We start from the raw sequence: 18,702 nt of genomic DNA, 5'->3' as shown, positions 1-18,702 counted from the left end.
GAGTTACCAATGTATGCTGTAAAACCTATTAATTTTATCATGAAAAATGAATTATTCATCTCATGGCTAAGGATTTCAATTGATTTTCTTAAAGGGAAATGGGAAAATATTGCTAATAGTAGTAGATGGAAAGCATATAAAGATTGTAAGTAGATTTTTCTTCTGAAATGCTACTTATTCAATATTATAAAACATTGTTAATATTTTTAAAGAAATCTAGAGCTTATTTTATTTTTTTCAATACTTTATTTTAAAAAAATTAAACACAGATGGAGTATGAACTTTTAATTGAGTAAACCTGCATATTGAGAATGTAGAACACAGTGGTAAATCATAGCTCATATCACCTTACTTTACAGGCATAAAAGAAGTCATAGAATTGTCAGAGATTTATGTAACACAATAAAAAGTAAAATAAATTGTTTTTTTTTTCTAAAGGCAACACTTCTGACTTAATACTAAGGAAATTTATAAAGGAAAAGAATGCGATATGTTAAGGATGATTTCAGGGTTGCATGACAAAGATATATTTGTTTAGAGAGTAAATCACTGAACAGTAAAAAGAGGGGCAATAAAAAAATAGCAGATGACAAGGAGATGTCTAAATCTGACACCGCGGTGTGTGAATGGACTTTTGAAGACACTGTAATTATAAGACTGGAGACAGTGGTACATAGATGTTACGTTCTTCATCTGTTAGTGCAGCTTCTTCAGATAGTCCTGTGTTCTCTGATATGCTAAACACACACTAGTTCACTGGATATTTTAAAGTCTTAATGCACATTAAGGTGGAATTCAGAAATGCTTACAATGATGTAGAAGACATAACTTCAAAGTTGTTTCATCATAGTAAACCTGTCTGATTTACAAACCAGTTTCCCACTTAAGATTTCCACACAGTGCGGCCTTAACACATAAAGTAGCTTCACAGCGGAGGCTGCATAATAATGTAGCAGTCCAGGGGAGGGCATAATGCTAACTGTCCATGTGCCATCCCCAGAAAATGTTTGCAACTATCAATTTACTTGTCAAGGTGGTTTAGAGAATTTTTTGACTAAGAAAAACTTTACTCTAAGAAGATAAAAAGTGAATTCAGCCAAAACACAGCGGCCGCCTTTTCAATCCTATAGAAATATTTGCATTCCTTGTTAGTACAGAGAACATAGCTCTCAACTTTACAGATTTTTGCCTCTTATTTTTCATCTTTTCCTCATAAAATTTGCAGTTTTCTGGAAAATCTTGAGGATTGAAGTCACAGAATAATGACAAACATTTGAATTTCAGACTTCATATCCTTCAGAAAATGCATGCCAATGCAAAACATATTATTTCAGCAACCTTCTAGTTTTATAAGAGCAATATTTAAAATCAGTCTCTACTTTTGAGCCTTTGTCCCCCATAATTTTTTCTTTTGTCCAGAGTTTTTGAGCTAAGAGGTTGAGAGATACAGAGGAGTTTTGGGGCTAGTGGTGTGTCACCATGCATGTATGTGTCTTTGTGACTGTGTGTGCTTGTCTGTAAGGGCAATAAGGGCAGGAATGAGGCAGAATAAAGGTGTGTGGTGTGTGTGTGTGTGTGTGTGTGTGTGTGTGTGTGTGTGTGTGTGTGTGTAAATGAGGTGCCATTGCTAATGCAATGCATAGGCTGTAAGTGAGAACACTAGTGCATTTAGTCTGACAAAACAGTATTTGATTTAAAGAAGTAGTTAATAAAGTGCTTCTTAGGGCAACTTTATCATAGTTCTGAATTGGAATTTCTCTCTGTTGCACTAATTGGCCAACCCATGTTGAGCAACTAACACAAGAGGAAAGGAGTTCTCTGAATCCTAGGATAGTCTATGTACTTGCCTTTTATTGCCTTATGAGCATGTAAACAGCAGAAAAAAAATGTCTAAAGAACTGGTTTAGTACATGTAAACATGTCTCTCAATCTCAGAGCATTAAAAACATAGCTCTGTCCTTAAATATTGTAACCGAGGGTCAGAATGAACACTTTATTATTTTTTGAGTTAGAATGTTAGCTTATATTATATAACAAGAAGTAATTGATAAAGAGATCAATGTAAACATTTAGTTCAATCATCTAATTATGTATGTTTCCATAAACAAGCAATTTTCTTGAATAAAATAATTAAATCTCGGAGAAACATGGCTGAATCAATTATAGAAACTGAGAGATAGTCATGCAAATAACTGTCAATAATGTAAGAAAAATGATATTCCCCTCACACCACCAAGAAAAAAGTAAGTCAAGTTTATAAACTGAAGAATTTTGTGAGACTGATATTGTTCATTCATTGAGTACAACTCTTCATGAACACAAGTCCTTTAGCATATCAGGACTATCTGTCAAAAATTTGCTCCAATGTGTTGTTACAAATCCATGTCCATTACAATGGCAATGATGTTCATTCATCTTAGCCTCTGTTTCTGTCTTCTTCCTTTGCCTTTGCCCTTTCCCAGTATCATTGTCCTTTCTAAAGAATCCTGTCTTTGTATTATGTGGTCAAAGTATTTGAGTTTCAGTCCAAATAAAGCAACTTTCTTAAGATGTGATACATGCATGTTTTGCTGCTGAATAAGCATACAGATGTGTAGTTTATAACTATGCTAACAGCCTTTGGGGTCCTTTTAAGCCTAGCCATGCTTCTCAAGGTGAAAATCAAACCATCTATCTTGTCTGTGAGGTAAACACTGTCATGAGTGGATACTGTGAGGTAAACACCTTTTTTTGAGATAAACACCTTAACCCTTATGCCATCCACTAACATATCTTTTTACAAGCAAGTAAAATGACTGGGATGGTCATCTCTGTTATATGCTAACAGTGTAGCAGCGACATCTGAAAGCTTTCTTGACAAAAATTAAAATAATAGGGTGATGCATTAAAATATTAAAGTAAATATTGCTATATATTATACATATCTATTTTGCACTGAAAAGGAACTCTGTGATAAGATATCAAAACTAAAACTCAAATGTTTTGGCCACATAAGGAGTTTGGCATAATAGTTATGGTGTTTACCTCAGGGTTTGATTCTCATATTTGAGGGGAAATTGGCTGGGCTTAAAATGGCCCACAAGGGCAGATAGCCTAGTACTTACAAATGAAATATGATTAATGACTCAGTACTGCACTTTATATGAGAATAGATATCTAATGAAATAAATAAGACAGTATACTTACTTGAAAAGTAACAGTGCAAATACTGTAATTTGTATAGTTAATTAAATTCCATTTTCAGTGAAGATTAGAAAATCTCCCTTTCAGAGAGGCACAGTTAGAGCCAACAGTAAGAACTTGAACAACTGTACAACAACTGGAATTTGCACAACAGATCAAATTCAACTTTCAATGAAGACTCAGTTCCAAGAATTAAATCCTTTTGTACATATTTCAAAGGGAAAATAGCAGTAGCTGACTATTGCTTTCTTTGGTTGTTGAGTCCTGGGTTCTGTATTTCTTGTATAAATTAAATCTGGATGATACATTTGCTATTTTAATAGTTTCTTTCTCGTGTATGGGGGATAGGAGAGTCCAAAAAGTTAGTTTACAAATAAGGGAAAGCATTTTTTAAGCTAAGAGAATTGCTAGTGTACATTTGAGAAGCCACATTACTTTTCATTTCTAACAGTTTTGCTACATTTGCCCTGAAAGCAATCAGTGGCTCAATAGTATTTACATTGTTTTCATTTTATATTTGAAATAAATTTCACATGCTACAAGATTTACAACAACCCAGATTTTATGATAAAAAATCATATCTCTTAGCACGGTTACAGTTGTCCATTTTCTCCCCAGTTTTGTTAACCTCAAGTAAGTGTTATAGAGTTCTGCTGAGGCCCTCAAAAAGCAAAGGTTGGGGTAAAAGATGCATCTCAAGTTAAACTTACCCAACTGTGTGTTTTAAAAGACTCTGCATTTTTGATAACTTGCAAGAACAGTTTTGTCATTTTACTAGGCTGTTGAGTGTCCATTGAGCCATCCCGGCTACATTATGGTCTACTCATTGGTGATACATTGGTTTTATTTCCTGCCTTACCAATCTTTTGACACAGCTGACAAGCTGTGCAGTACCTTCCCACATGTTTTGCAATGCTTGAACAGTAAATGATCAGTATAAGCTCTTTTTTGGGCTATTACGAGAAATGCCTGCTTCTTTCCCATTACCCTTCTCCTTTCAGTCACCTACATACCTCTCAAGTGTACCTCATTATGAGGAACGTACCTCATAACATACATAAAAAGTTTATGTTCCTCGAAGTTCCTCAAAGTTCCACATTGAAAGAGTCTGTCACACATTCAGTGAGTTAAGTGAAATCCATGGTTAATACAAATTAATCATATTAATTCATTAAAAGATCTTCTTTATAAGTAAAACCAGCATATTTTAACCATCCTATGACCTTCCTAGTTGAAGTTGTTAGTAAGCCATTAGTGTGAGTTCTACATTTTGCCCATTTGTTCCACATTATGAGGGTAGTGTTCCTCATTTTGGAGATGGAAGGTTGAGAGCTATGGTCACCTATTTTCTGTAGAACAGCTCCTTGCTCCAGTATACAGAATATCTATTCCTTTAAGGATTAGGAGTCTTCTGACTACCTCCTTTAGGTTCTGTAAGGACATATCAGAGAAATCTACCTGTCTCAATTCTCTCTTTGTGAACTTCCTTCATTTCCCTTTTGTTGGAATTCTAATATTTTTAACAATTGTTTTTCAGTCAGATTTATACTTAATGTTACTAACCAACTTTTCCTTTTAAGTAAGCCCTTTCAGAGGAGTTGCAGTACCTTTTAACCATTGTGGCCTCTACTGGAAGTGTGGCTGTTGGCTAGATCTACCCTGCTACTGTCAGCACACAGATATCTCTTGTCTCCATATCTGGATGCATATAATCACGTGTACAACATAATGTTTCATACAATCTACTCCGTTGCTAACATCTGCTGGCTTATCCTTCAGTACAACCACTTACTTGTCCATCCCCCCTGTTTCTCAGTCCAAATCAAGCAAATGTACATTAAGAGCTATCCCTTTCATGTCCTTCCCATGGCCCTGAATGGAGTTGACTTCCTTGGTAAAAAAAAAATTCCCATCTAAAAGCTGCAAGCCTCATAAAAGTTATGCCAGATGCAGCATCCATTTTAGCAATGGTTTCATTACTGTTTACCAAGACTGGATACATGGCTTTGTGATAACCTGGAGAAGCTGCATCTTCATGAAAACCCAGCACTACAATGCTGTTATATCTAATAGGTCCCTTGCATGTTTTTTTGTTCTCTAGCTTGTCTCTGCTGATATCTGGATCATACATACCCCATTTGGTTGCACTGGAATTAGTTATCCCCAGAGTTTGGTGTGGTATTGAGTCGGTGTCCCCTACCTTCTTGCCTGAGATACTTGCTGTGATGGCTTAGGCTTCCTTCATAGGTTGCTCTGTACCCACATGTAGTGCTAGGTATACCTCTGTTTTACAGTTGTACATGCCAGACAGATAGAGATCCTCATTTTGCTTGTTTCTTCAGCACTGTTACACATCTAAGCTGTTAACCAGATCATTATGGTTTTGTGCAGACTACTGAGTGCTTGCTGTCTAGGCATAAGGTGAGGCAACCTCATGTCCATTTATTCACCTATTTTTGCAATGAAATTAGTCAGGCTTAGTAACTTTAGTTTTCTGCTATATTCTGTATATTTAAGAAACATAATATAATGTAATATATATATATATATATATATATATAAATATATATATATATAATATGATATGATATAATATAATATAATATAATATAATATAATATAATATAATATAGTATAGTATAATATAATATAATATAATATAGTATAATATAATATAATATAGTATAATATAATATAACTCCAACAGTAGCAGCAGACAAAGATTTACTTTGATATTTTATCTGCTTCTGCTTTGGATGGCCAGGCCAAGCATCAGTTGTGCAATCACCCATTAACACTTCAATAGGATCTCTGTCCAGGAATACAAAACACTTGTGCACACTTCAGCAACAAAGAATTAACTGATTGTTGCCTTCTCTTTTTGAGTCTCATATTCTGTTTGAGTCATATATTCTGTATTTTCTGTTTTGTTTAAATCTAGATGATGATTTGCCTTTTCTAACAGTTATTTTGGGTTAAGGCACAGTCCAACAAGCTAGTGCCAAATAAGGTAATGCATTTTTTAAGCTGAAAGTGCTGAACAAATGTACACATTTGGGAAGTCAGTTTAGGTTTAGTTTCTAACAATTCTGCTGCATTTCCACTGAACACATTGACATAGTATGAGTGATATATATTTACATTTTCTGCATACTGCATGCTATACATCTCTCATGCAACCATAGTCAGCTGACAAAATAATTGCATGTCCATTAGCATAGTGATACATATCTATAAACAATATGAATACTGTTTTTTTCAGTCAATGCAAATTAAATGGCACTCAGTTTAAACCCTTTTGAAATAGGTGACACAAATCCATATAAATTACTGACAGTATGTTAAGGCACTGAAGTAAATTTACAAGGCAAAATTAGACAGCTTGTAATTGTTATGGTGACAATAAAGTGTATGTTTTCTAAATGGTTTTATACAGTGGGCAGGATTCACGATGGCTTGCATGGAGTCTAAGAGCCGTGTAAGACTCCATGCAGCCATCGCGATCCAGGAACAGCCAGAAATCCCGTGTAAGAGAAAGCTAAAACGACTCTTACATGGGCAGGGCGTGAAAATGCTAATCACCCCACTTGCAGCCGAAAGGCATGCAAATGAGGTAGATTAGTGATCCACGAAGCTGAAACCAGCCCATGTAAGAGTCATGTTAGTTGCAGAAATGTACTCAGTTGATAACTGAGTACATTACTGCAAATAACACAACGGAGCCATGACAGCTCCAAATAAAGTGTGCAAATGTTACAGACAGCATGCCAATGGCCAAATATGTGGCCATTGGCATGGTAAACCGATGCAAACATGAAAAAAAATATTTTTTTTTTCGGAGATCGGCGATGTTTAAACACAGCGCAGCCCCGCGCAAATGGGCTGCGCTATATAAAACTGAAAAATGAAGGTTAGAAACCCACAAATGTGGGTTTTATGTAATGCGTGGATTTGCAATGCAGGGACTAGCAGACCAAAAACAACATGGCCACCGTCTAGTGGTTGCTAAGGGGGGAAGCTGAGTGTAAGACATGTAACTAAGCATTAGTAGGCAATCCTATGTAAATGAATGGTAGGATAGTGAATCACACTGTCACATAGCAAATGAGCACAGTCCGTGTAGTGTAAGAGTTAGATAAGGGGGAGTAACAGAGTAGGAGATAGGTGACATCACAGGGGGGAATGTCAGGAAGAAAGCAAGCTCATTGGAGCAAAATGGTATGTGAAACATATCAATCACACAGCAGAAAAAGAGGAGTGTCAACAGATAAGCATGGGAAAGTCAAGAAATGGAAGGTGTACACTGTGGACAACACCAAAGTTTCTTGCTGTACGTGCATGCATGCATGTGCGTGCTGGGAGGCACAAGTAAGACAGAGTGCGCACGTGTAAGGCTGAGTAAGCATGTAGGAGCCTGTGTAAAGATCTGTAAACCTGTTTGCGCTGGTGTGCGCGTGTTTTAACCCGAATAAGCAGAATCTAGTCCATGTAAGCATGTGTGCACACGTGGTAGCCACTGTGAGCGTGTATTCGCTGGTATGCACGCTGCTCCCCCCTGAGGAAACAGAGAGGAAAAGGAAGCAGGAGAAATAGTAGGAAACTAGCAGGGAATACCTGTAAAGGTAGCAGGTGAAAACAATTAGAAGCAGGCAATTACACAGGCAGAATACAAGCCCAGCCCAGCACTTAAAACACTGCAAACAGCATTGCAGTATGTTTCTCTCAAGAGATACAGCAAGGCAGGAGTAAGCTAGTAGAAGTGAAAACTGAAAAAGGTGCACTCAGACCGAACATGCTAGGGGCTGCCATAGCTGTCATAAGGAGACATAGTAGACTTGCTGAGGGTGGTGACAATGGAAATGCTGCCAGACAACCCACAGTGAGGAGACGGAGAAGAGTGTACATGCCCAGGGACACCTACCAGGGGTTACATGAGCTGGAGATAATGGAGCGCTATAGAGTGGACAGAGACCTCCTGAAGCAAATTGTCGAGCTGTGCAGGCCACGCCTCACACACAGAACCAACAGAGGGGAACCCATCCCAGTGGAAACCAAGGTATGTGTTGGCCTAAGAATACTAGCAACAGGTACCTTCCAGAGACCAACTGGTGATATGATGGGGATATCACAGGCATCAGCCTCCAGGGTACTGCACCAGTTCCTGGATGCCATGTCAGCACATGTCGGTGATCATGTATATTTCCCCAATGCCCGTGAGGTATTGGCCAGCAATATGCGTCTCTTCCAGCAAATAGCGGAATACCCTGAGGTAGCGGGTGCAATAGACTGCATGCACATATGCATCAAAGCACCAGCCGGTGAGCGGGGTAGGGCCTACATTAACCGCAAGGGCTTCCCCTCCATCAACTGCCAGGTCATGTGTGATGCCCAGGGCATAATAATGAATGTGTGTGCTGGCTGCCCTGGGAGCTACCATGATTCCCATATCTGGCATTTGACGCAGCTGTACCAGACATTTGCCAATGGGGACATCCCACATGGACACCTAGTGGGGGATGCAGGTTATGCACAGGAGCCGTGGCTGATGACACCCATCAGAAACGCACACACACCTGAACAGGAACGCCATAATGAGGCACACGCACAAACACGTAATGTAATAGAGTGTGTGTTTGGGCCGCTCAAGTCACGGTTCCGGTGTCTGGACACATCTGGTGGAGCCTTGCAGTACTCACCAACTACATGTACCCAAATTGTCATGGTATGTGCTATGCTACATATGATCCTGCGAAAACAGCTGCAGCAGGACCAGCATAGGGCTGGGCCAAACAGCCCCCCACTATTGCCAAGGCCATCACAGGCAGAGCGTGACTCGGAGGAGGAACAACCTGAGCCTGCCCCAGTAGGCAGAAGGAGGTGTGCCCAGTATGCCCTGGCCTTGGCAAAGAGGCAACGCATAGCACATACCCTGGCTCAGTAGGAACCCTGGGAATGATACCCCTCTCTGACTCACTCATATAGTAACAGGGATGCCTAAAATGACATAACCTGCTCTCAAACATGTACAGGGAGTGTAGTATGTGCATCCAACAGAGGCAGCCCTGCAGCACCACCTGAGGCATGATTGCCATGTGTTAAGCAATGTAACACCATCTAGAATTTGCAAACATGAAGACCCAACCTAACATCTCGCCCTCACCAAGCATGATGCCACACTATGAAAACAACAAGATCAAGTACAATAATTGGCTGAGGTATTGCCGTTAGCAAGGGGGAACACATGGCTGACAGCCTGGGCTGACATGCCGAGGAAGACATGATGCCCCACCTGGTAGGGATGGCATGCACCCAGCACACCTGGCTGTGTAGATACTGGCAAAGGCAGCTATCACCCCCACTGTGCCTGGAATAGGTAAGTCTGGAAACACAAACCCACCAACATAGGTAGCACAAGGGATAATAACCTGAATGTAATGCTACCCAATGCCAGAAGTCTAACCTGCAAGGTGCATGCAGACCAAACCCACCACAGCATGGAGAATGGTAATATGTGTTCTGTAACAGAAACCTGGGCAAGGCCCAGAAGAGCACCCTAATACTACCAGGTTATGCCTCATACCATGCTCTACAGCTCCAAAACATGGAACACACGACAATATGAGTGTGGCTACCAGTAATTATCAAGAATAATCACACCCCCAGGTTGGTACCACAGCAAGAAGCAGCATGGACTATCCACAGGCAAGTAACACTGTCTCAAACTGTGTACCTGTTTGAAGCTTGCTACAGACCCCACACACAAACCCAGGTACCCCAGCCAGCCTTCCTGAAGACACGTCAGAGTATGAATGTCCCAACAAATACCAAACAAGGCACACACAAAGTATGACATAGGTGGCAATCCACAATGTATGGAAGAAGTAGTCATGGACCTAGGGACACAAGTGGACGGTAACTTGTCATGTGACACACACATTGCCAAGGTGGCCAGAAAGACCTGCTATATTGCCAACCTTAATATGAAAGGATGTGCATGTAGAGCTACAGAGGTCACTGTGCCCCCATACCCTTCCCTTATCAGGCCCATACGTGACAACTATGCCACAGTCTGCATGTACCTTACCTTACACATGCAGCTGTCAGAAAGTCCCCAAATGTACCCTACCAACAGGATAAAGGGTCCAAACAATGGACATCTGCAGCCTGGCTGAAGAAACCACAGCCCAATTCAGAAGCATACTGCACAGTCAGAGGTGATGTATGCCTGATGTACAAGGCCATGCCCAATCCAGAATGAATGGACATGCTCCACTGCAGAAACCCCAAATCCAGCAGACACACCACAGTGAGATATCTGAACCTCTACACATAGATTACTAGGATGTGCTGGAGGGACAGATCCATAACCCAGAGGCTCAGGACACTCTGGAACAGAATCCCAGTCCATGATAGGCTGAGCTACACACACAAACTCAACAGGAGAAATCCGTTGAAGTGCATGGGAGATAGCAGGTGTACACTGGGGGCCATCCCTGTGTCACATCTAGGAAACTAAACCCTACGTGGGCATGATATGCACATTGCAAGGGGTGTTGAGACCCACACACAGTCTGTCCGTGCTCAAACAAGGCCAGGGCAGATAGCCTAGTATGAACCTATGAACCTATGATGATACAAATTGTGCAGGACACAAAGGATTATTACACAGCTGTCCTACCTGATGGTAGGAACCATGGTGGTAATCCACAGATATGCTCTAGAGCACTCTAATATCACAAACAATACACCAAACCCACACACATTGCCAACATCCCACCTAACAGATTCTTTGCAAACTCCCCACCAGCACCTAACTGCCAAATATCTATCCCAGGAGAGTGCTGGCACCCCGACATTGCAGATGCTGAGGTAACAGCCAACATCCACAAAGCACAACACACAGCATCAATGGTACCAGATGGTGTCCTGGGTTGTGTCCAACAAGTACTGTAAGAAGAATGCAACAGCAAATAGCATTACTGTGCACTATCAGCCCTACCACAGGATATGCACCCAAAGAGCGATGTACAGCAACAGTGGTCCCACACCACAAAGGGGGTGCCTGAGTGGATACTGCAAACTATCATCCCTCAACCCCAAATATCTAGGTTGGCAAAGTAATGTAGAGGATGATCATGGATCCCATGAATAACGAGATTGGGTACCTACAGACACTGGACCCTACCCAGTCTGGCTGTCATAGGGCAGTTCCTGACCTGTACACATGTCTGACTCATGTGATACATGCACCAAGCCCAGTGATGTGGGGAATGTCGATCACACAGCCTATCTGGACCTTGCTAAACCCTTCCATACAATACCCTAGTTGGTGGTACAGATAAGCTCACCAGCCTAACTATAAACCCCTATGCAAGTAGATGGGTTGCAAACCAGCTCAAGGACAGAACTGACCTGGCAGACATGCTGTAGCCATGACAGACTGCAAACCAGGTACAACTGGCATCCCACAAGGCATGGTCCTGGGAACCCTCTTTTATGCTATATATGTCACATAGGTACAGGCCAACATGGAAGGACTCTGTCTGAACAGGTTTGCAGAGGATGACAAACTGGCCACCATATTAGACCCTCCAGCTGACACAAGCAACCTACAAAAGGCACACATAGAAACACACAAGTGGTGCCACAGCCATGTCAACAAGCTAAATGCAGAATAGGGTATAGTCAACCCCTGTGGAAACACAGTACATGGCCAGAAATTACCACATAGGTGTTAACCCAGTAAGTACATAAGCAGCAATAAGAGACCTGGGGACACAAGGTGACACATATCCTGCATGTGACAACCATGTGTCTGTAGTGGTTACAGAAACATACCATATACCCACCTAATCATGAAGGTAAGCACAGCTTGGTTAGGGTAGGTCAATGTGCCTCCCCAGTCATCCATCAGCAGCCTCACAATTGTGTACAATGGCCCTTCAGGGATGTACCGTAGCAGACACCTGCAGCAACTGGAATGACCACACAAATACCCCACCAGGAGGATTGCAGAGCTGTAACAGATGCCATGTGTCGCCTGAGTAAAGTAACTGCAGCTCCACACAGTGCCATACTGCCTGGCTGGAGGTGAACTGTGCCTGATGTATAGAGACATGGCCAACCTGGTATCAATGGACATGTGGCATCATGTAAACACTGAATGCTGGGGACCTATGCAGCTGACAGGCCTGAACCCCAGCACAGACATAAACAGGACATGCTGTACTGATTGGTCCACAACCCAGAAGCTCACTCCACTCACGACTAAACTCTCACTACAGGATATCCAGGGAGTCCCTCAGTGACTGTCATCCAGAGGAATCATGATGACTGGATGGGTGATAGCAGGTGTACCCTGGATATCACCTGTATGTCATGGGTAGACAGAGGCACAGCACACTAACCGTGACATATGTCATGGCAAACACCAGTAAATGTGTGTTGAAGGACAAACACTCTCTGACTAGCATTACAAATGGACTAGGGCACATGGCCATTGTTTGTCACTGTCCACACAAGTTGTGGAATACATTAACAATGTCGGACAATCATGTACTAAGCTGTCCATATCTGAACAAAATGCAACATGGTCATATCTGCACAACTGGCCCTCAACCAGTCTGGTGTGCTCACTATAAACATTACAAGCAGTGATAGGACTGAAACCAATTATGCTGTCCACCACAGTGAAAGTTTTGCACCAGTACACTATACAACAATACAACTGTTTGGTCAGCAGGAAAGGATGATGACAACTGTATGCAAACTATCCCATGGTGACCCTGTAGGCACAGCATAATGCCTGTTAGGTTCAGACACACAGCAGTTGGGCAGTAAGAACACAACCTGATGTCCAACACTCAACTGTACATGTGATATATAGATGGCATCCACACACAAACAGAAATGTGGTGGTCCACAGATCCAAACATAAGGAAAGGGCACACTGGGCATGCTCGCACACTTAGATAAATGAGATGTGGCAGTCAAGAAGCCATACAAACTGTGAACTGGGCATGCTCACACACTTAGGCCATGTCACAGTTCAGCAGGTGCACACACATATCAGGCATTTCTATGTGTTAACACAGGAACCTCCCACAATACAGACATCCGCCCAGTGCACACAGTGAAGTTACCACAGAGACATAAGTAAAGTACTGGATCCCACTCATATGCAAACATCTCCCACAGTACACACATTGTTTATAGAGATAGGGAAGGCTATGGCAATAAAGACCCACAAACAGTATATGAGCAACAGATACGTGCATCTGACAGGTAAATATATGGCCATAGAGTGCAATACCTGACAGTTGTCCCTAGGGAATACAGAAGGCTATCCACAGTGTATTTGGCATCTGCCTCCACAGTACAGTAGGCCACCGTGCCTGTGCAAAGTTAATGCATAGATATGCTCTTCCCCTTACTGATGGATAGTAACAGATGTACATACCTCTTCATCCATAATGATGTCAGCACACTATACATATGTCAGGAGCAGAAATTATACTCAGTAATGTGAATAGTGTGCTCCCCTACTGCGTCTCTAACAAGTGTCAAAACATAGTTAGGTAGGGGTTTGAATCCTGCAAGTGCCCAGTGTGTGTGTGACTGTCTATGGGGGAGTAGTGTGTGCAATTCCATGTGTATGAGAAATGTCCCTTTTGGCAACTTATACTACACAAAACATGCTGCATATTCCACTGTCAAAACACTGATGATGTCAGCACCCTATAAGTACAGCAGGAGAAAGAAATCCCCCCCAGTAATGCAAATAGCATGCTCTGCTAATGCGTTTCTCACAAGTATTATAACATAGTTAGGTAGGGGTTTGAATCCTGCAAGTGCCCAGTGTGTGTGTGACTGTGTATGGGGGAGTAGTGTGTGCAATTCCATGTGTATGAGAAATGTCCCTTTTGGCAACTTATACTACACAAAACATGCTGCATATTCCATTGTCGAAACACTGATGATGTCAGCACCCTATAAGTACAGCAGGAGAAAGCAATCCCCCCCAGTAATGCAAATAGTGCACTCTGCTAATGCGTCTCTCACTAGTGTCATAACATAGTTAGGTACGGGTTTGAATCCTGCAAGTGCCCAGTGTGTGTGTGACTATGTATGGGGGAGTAGTGTGTGCAATTCCATGTGTATGAGAAATGTCCCTTTTGGCAACTTATACTACACAAAACCTGCTGCATATTCCACTGTCAAAACACTGATGATGTCAGCACCCTATAAGTACAGCAGGAGAAAACAATCCCCCCCAGTAATGCAAATAGCGTGCTCTGCTAATGCGTCTTGCACTACTGTCATAACATGATTAGGTAGGGGTTTGAATCCTGCAAGTGCCCAATGTGTGTGTGACTGTGTATGGGGGAGTAGTGTGTGCAATCCCATGTGTATGAGAAATGTCCCTTTTGGCAGCTTTTACTACACAACGCATGCTGCATATTCCACTGTCTAAACACTGATGATGTCAGCACCCTATAAGTACAGCAGGAGAAAGCAGTTCCCCCCAGTAATGCAAATAGAGTGCTCTGCTAATGCGACTCTCACAAGTGATCTAACATAGTTAGGTAGGGGTTTGTATCCTACAAATGCCATGTGTAATTTTGTCACACAGTTTGTTCATGTGTGTGGGGTGTTGTTCCCAATATTGCACGACATACATTATATCAGTAATGTCAATGCACACATGATGTATGTGTGTGCCACCTACACATATGTACCTGTGAACTGCAAGAGTTCCCATGTCTGAAGCCTGCCTCATGTGAATACATGGAATATGCATCAGACAACTGTATGACTGGGGTGTTCTGTGCAGGGGATGCATGTGGTATGTGACTATACAGTGTGGGTTGTAGATGGTGTCATCCCACCAGCGAGGGATACATGATTGGTCTGGAGCATATAGACCACATGTTGGTGATGAACAGGTGCAGCATGTTGTCACTACTTGTGGGAGTGGTAACAAGTTGTTCCATAGCAATGCAGGGAATGAATGATAAGACACCTTCAGATAGGGTCTTGCAGCTAGAATAATGCTCACACTGTATGTTTGGGTAGTTGCAGTACAACCATATAATGGTGTGTGTAGAGACCGTCATATTCCCAGTGTTGTCAGGAAGGCCAAGTGTGTTTCCTGGGTATGGGAGTGTGGTGTGTGCCAGGCTATGAACCTGCAGGCAGTCTAACCCACTGTGTGTTGCACATGGAGAAGCTCTGATGCTTTGTGCAGTGCCACCAACCTGGGGGTGTGTGTATCTGAGGTGCCTTTGGATACATCCCCCCTGTTCTGTTTTGGTGCATGTGTAGGGGATGACAAGCATGGTATCAGGAATAACCTGGCACTGATGGTGTGCACCTGGGAGCCTTGTATCAGGAGTCTATTACTGCACGGATATTGCTGTACCCCATGCTAAGGACAGTTTCCACTGCATGCATCTTGAGGTTTACACTGCTGCTGTTGAGTAGCATTGCTATTAGTGTCCCATCCCGTGTGCTACCTGTGTAGGTGGCTATGTAATGTCAGCCTTGCATACAAAGGCAGTATGTGTGTAGCGACAGCCTCTGCCAATATACAATGGCCCATGGGTGACAGGTGCAAGCTGTCCCAAGCAAAGCAATGTGGCATGTACAGCATGTAATCCCACACTGACAGGCATTGGATCCCCTTTGGGTGTCACTGAAATATACGTTAAGTGCAGAAACCGATGAACCTGTCTACATATTGTGGCAGCATTCATGGTGAGGGTGAGATGCTACCCAAAGCCAGGGTCATACCAGCCTGTGCCACAACCTCAGAGAGCCTCTCCATGTCCCCTAACATGTAGTCCAGGGAGGTGCGTCAGAGGTCATACACACTGGCACAGACAATGACTGAGTCATACTGCTACATGCCTTGGAGTGACTGCTTTGCTTGTGTTATGTGATGGATCATAGTGCCCGACGGGAAGCTCAGCGTGACCGTCACCTTGTTCAGCCTGGGAGCAGGACCACCGTGTACATGTCAGTAGAGGTACCTCATACAACCATAGCAGGTGTGTTGTCTAGCCGTATGGCCTGACACTGTTTGGCAGACAGGCTTTGTGAGCTATGTGTCGCATGTGCTCTGCTCTGGCATAATGTTTGCTTGTGTGTCTGCTTTGCAGGTGTCAGCTGCTCAGGCAGGATGCTATTCTGAGAGCCCAATAATGTACCTGTGTGTGTCTGTGTTTGGATTGTGGTCATGGCAGGTCTATGGGAGACTGGTACTGTATTCACTGTAGTATCCCACTCCACCTGACAGGGAATGCCAGTGCTGTGTAAACAGAGCTTAGCCCCCAGTTTGGCTATGTGGTTGCATCTCTCACATGTGTTGTACATGTATGGGAAGGGGAGAGGGTTGTCTGTGTACATGAGGCAGCTGTAACATTGCCACATGACTCACAGATTCACCAACTGGACCTGAGAGTGGATCGACAGGTGACCTTTGCACATGCTACCATAGCATTGTGACTCCAACACTAAGTAATGACACATAGGGCCAATGGGGACCAAAGTACTCAAGGTGACTATGTGAGGGTGTAGTGCTCCTGAATTGTTAGTGCTGGCATATATGAATGCTGTCTTGAGCAAATGTGAGGTACATCATATGCAATGTGTTACAGGCAAGCTACATGCAAACAGGTCAAACAGTGACGTTCTGTCAAATGACACATGAACATCAGTACAGTAAGCAACACATATGTCACCAGGGATCCACAGAGGCACTGTATATCTGCACCGCAGGTGGAATCAGTGTTTCAGGAACATAACAGGCAAACATGCATACAAACAAAGCTACAGTCAGCAAGCCTGTATGTAGACTATGCAACAACAAACAAGGTGTACGACTTCCAGTATGTAACAGTGCATATATGCAGGCACTCTATGCCAGTACCCAGACATTCCCAGGTCAGATGGACTGGGTCCAGCCGCAACCCCCACAAGTGTATAGACCACATACCTTCGTAATGTTGAATAACTGGCCTGATACCCAAGTGCTCATTCCTGTAATAATATACATGTCAAATAACAGACACTGAGCCCTCACTCAGCAGTTCCAGACAAAGTATGATGTATGCTACCTTTCCTGGCACCACAGTATCTTTGATATGTATGGACACTCTCCCTCCTGTCATAGTTGGTTCTGTGTTTTGGTGCTGTTATGCATGGTATGAGGTGTGACCTTGTAGTGCTAGTGTGCTCTTGTGAGCCCTGAACCTGCTGTGTAGTACTGCACAGATATCAACATCCTGAAACATCTGCATTGCAGAGTCATGTGTGGACATGCAACTCGCAGTTGACATAGCCATCATTGAGTATCAATATGTACATTGTTGTATCCCCTGTGCTACCTATGTAGGTGGCCATCCCTTCACAGCCTCACCACCAGTATGCAAAGATGTGCAGACAGAACACTGTGGTAATTAGTATCGGTGTACAAAACAATACAATGACATTTATACTGTAACTGCATCAGGCATGCTGGTATATACCCACAATGCTATAATTACACTGTACTGTTGTCAACATCATACTATTACAATACATCTATGTAGTCACCCTGTGCATCAGCACCATGTTAACCTGTTCCTGCACCAATCTTACAGATTGCATGAGGTGGCACAGTTTCATCATATGCACAGGGTGTGTACCTGGTATGCCTGAGTCTGCCACTGATACAACCAATTGACATGTCTGTGTGAGTGTGTGTTGGTGAAGGACAGCAGTACAAGATATGGCAATGTTGATGCAGTGTGTGCATGTATGCGGTAGCCCTAGGTGTTATCACTTTGCATGTGTGTATGAATGCACACAGTCCCACCTCATGGCTGCCATATACAGGTGTTTGTGGACAGCCGCAGACTGTACCTGCCAGGACATACAGATCCCTGTCAGTGGCCACGGACATGGTACCTGTGCCTGGCAGGGGTGCTACAGACCGTATCAAGTACCAATCCAGACTGGGTACTGTCATCAGTAGCAGGTGTTCGTTGACTGGAGACAGGTCCCTGTTGGGACTGTCCAGCACCATGTGCACGTGGTCTCCTGGGGCGGTCCGATGACAGCACAGACCCAGCATTGCTGGGGCTGCTGCTGGCACTATGTGAGTGGCCGTGGCCCTGTTGTCATCCGCGACGGCTGCCAGCTGCTGCTGTTGCTGGCATACGGCCACGTCGATGCAACCGTCCACCATTGCCCTGGCTCATGGACATATAGTTGTGGAACAGATCTAATGTGTCCCCCCAATGTCTGTCAATGACCTCGGTGAAGTTACGGATGGCAGACTCAACATCACGCATACTGTCACTCATGGCTGTGCGACATGCTCTCAGCTCCATCAGACCCTGTCTGGTGTACCGTTCCATACATGACTGTGCCTACATTACAGCCCGGAACATAGCTGGGGTTGAAAGACCTCTGTGGGCACGTCTGACAGGGGCGGTACGCCCATGGATGCTCCCACGAGAACCCATGGACGTCTGC

The 18,702-nt window shown here is 43.1% G+C and overlaps 1 protein-coding gene across 3 annotated transcripts in view; it reads left to right on the top strand.

Annotated features, from left to right (window-relative positions):
- Positions 1–18,702, top strand: part of LOC122804826 (histamine N-methyltransferase-like) — a 432,475-nt gene that overhangs the window by 400,728 nt on the left and 13,045 nt on the right. The window lies entirely within an intron of this gene.

The sequence above is a fragment of the Protopterus annectens genome, chromosome 6.part0 (genome assembly GCF_019279795.1).
Source record: "Protopterus annectens isolate FY-2018-M chromosome 6.part0, PAN1.0, whole genome shotgun sequence".
Classification (NCBI taxonomy): domain Eukaryota; kingdom Metazoa; phylum Chordata; order Ceratodontiformes; family Protopteridae; genus Protopterus; species Protopterus annectens.
The sequence above is the reverse complement of the archived record's forward strand: the minus strand, read 5'-3'. Positions and strand labels throughout refer to the sequence as shown.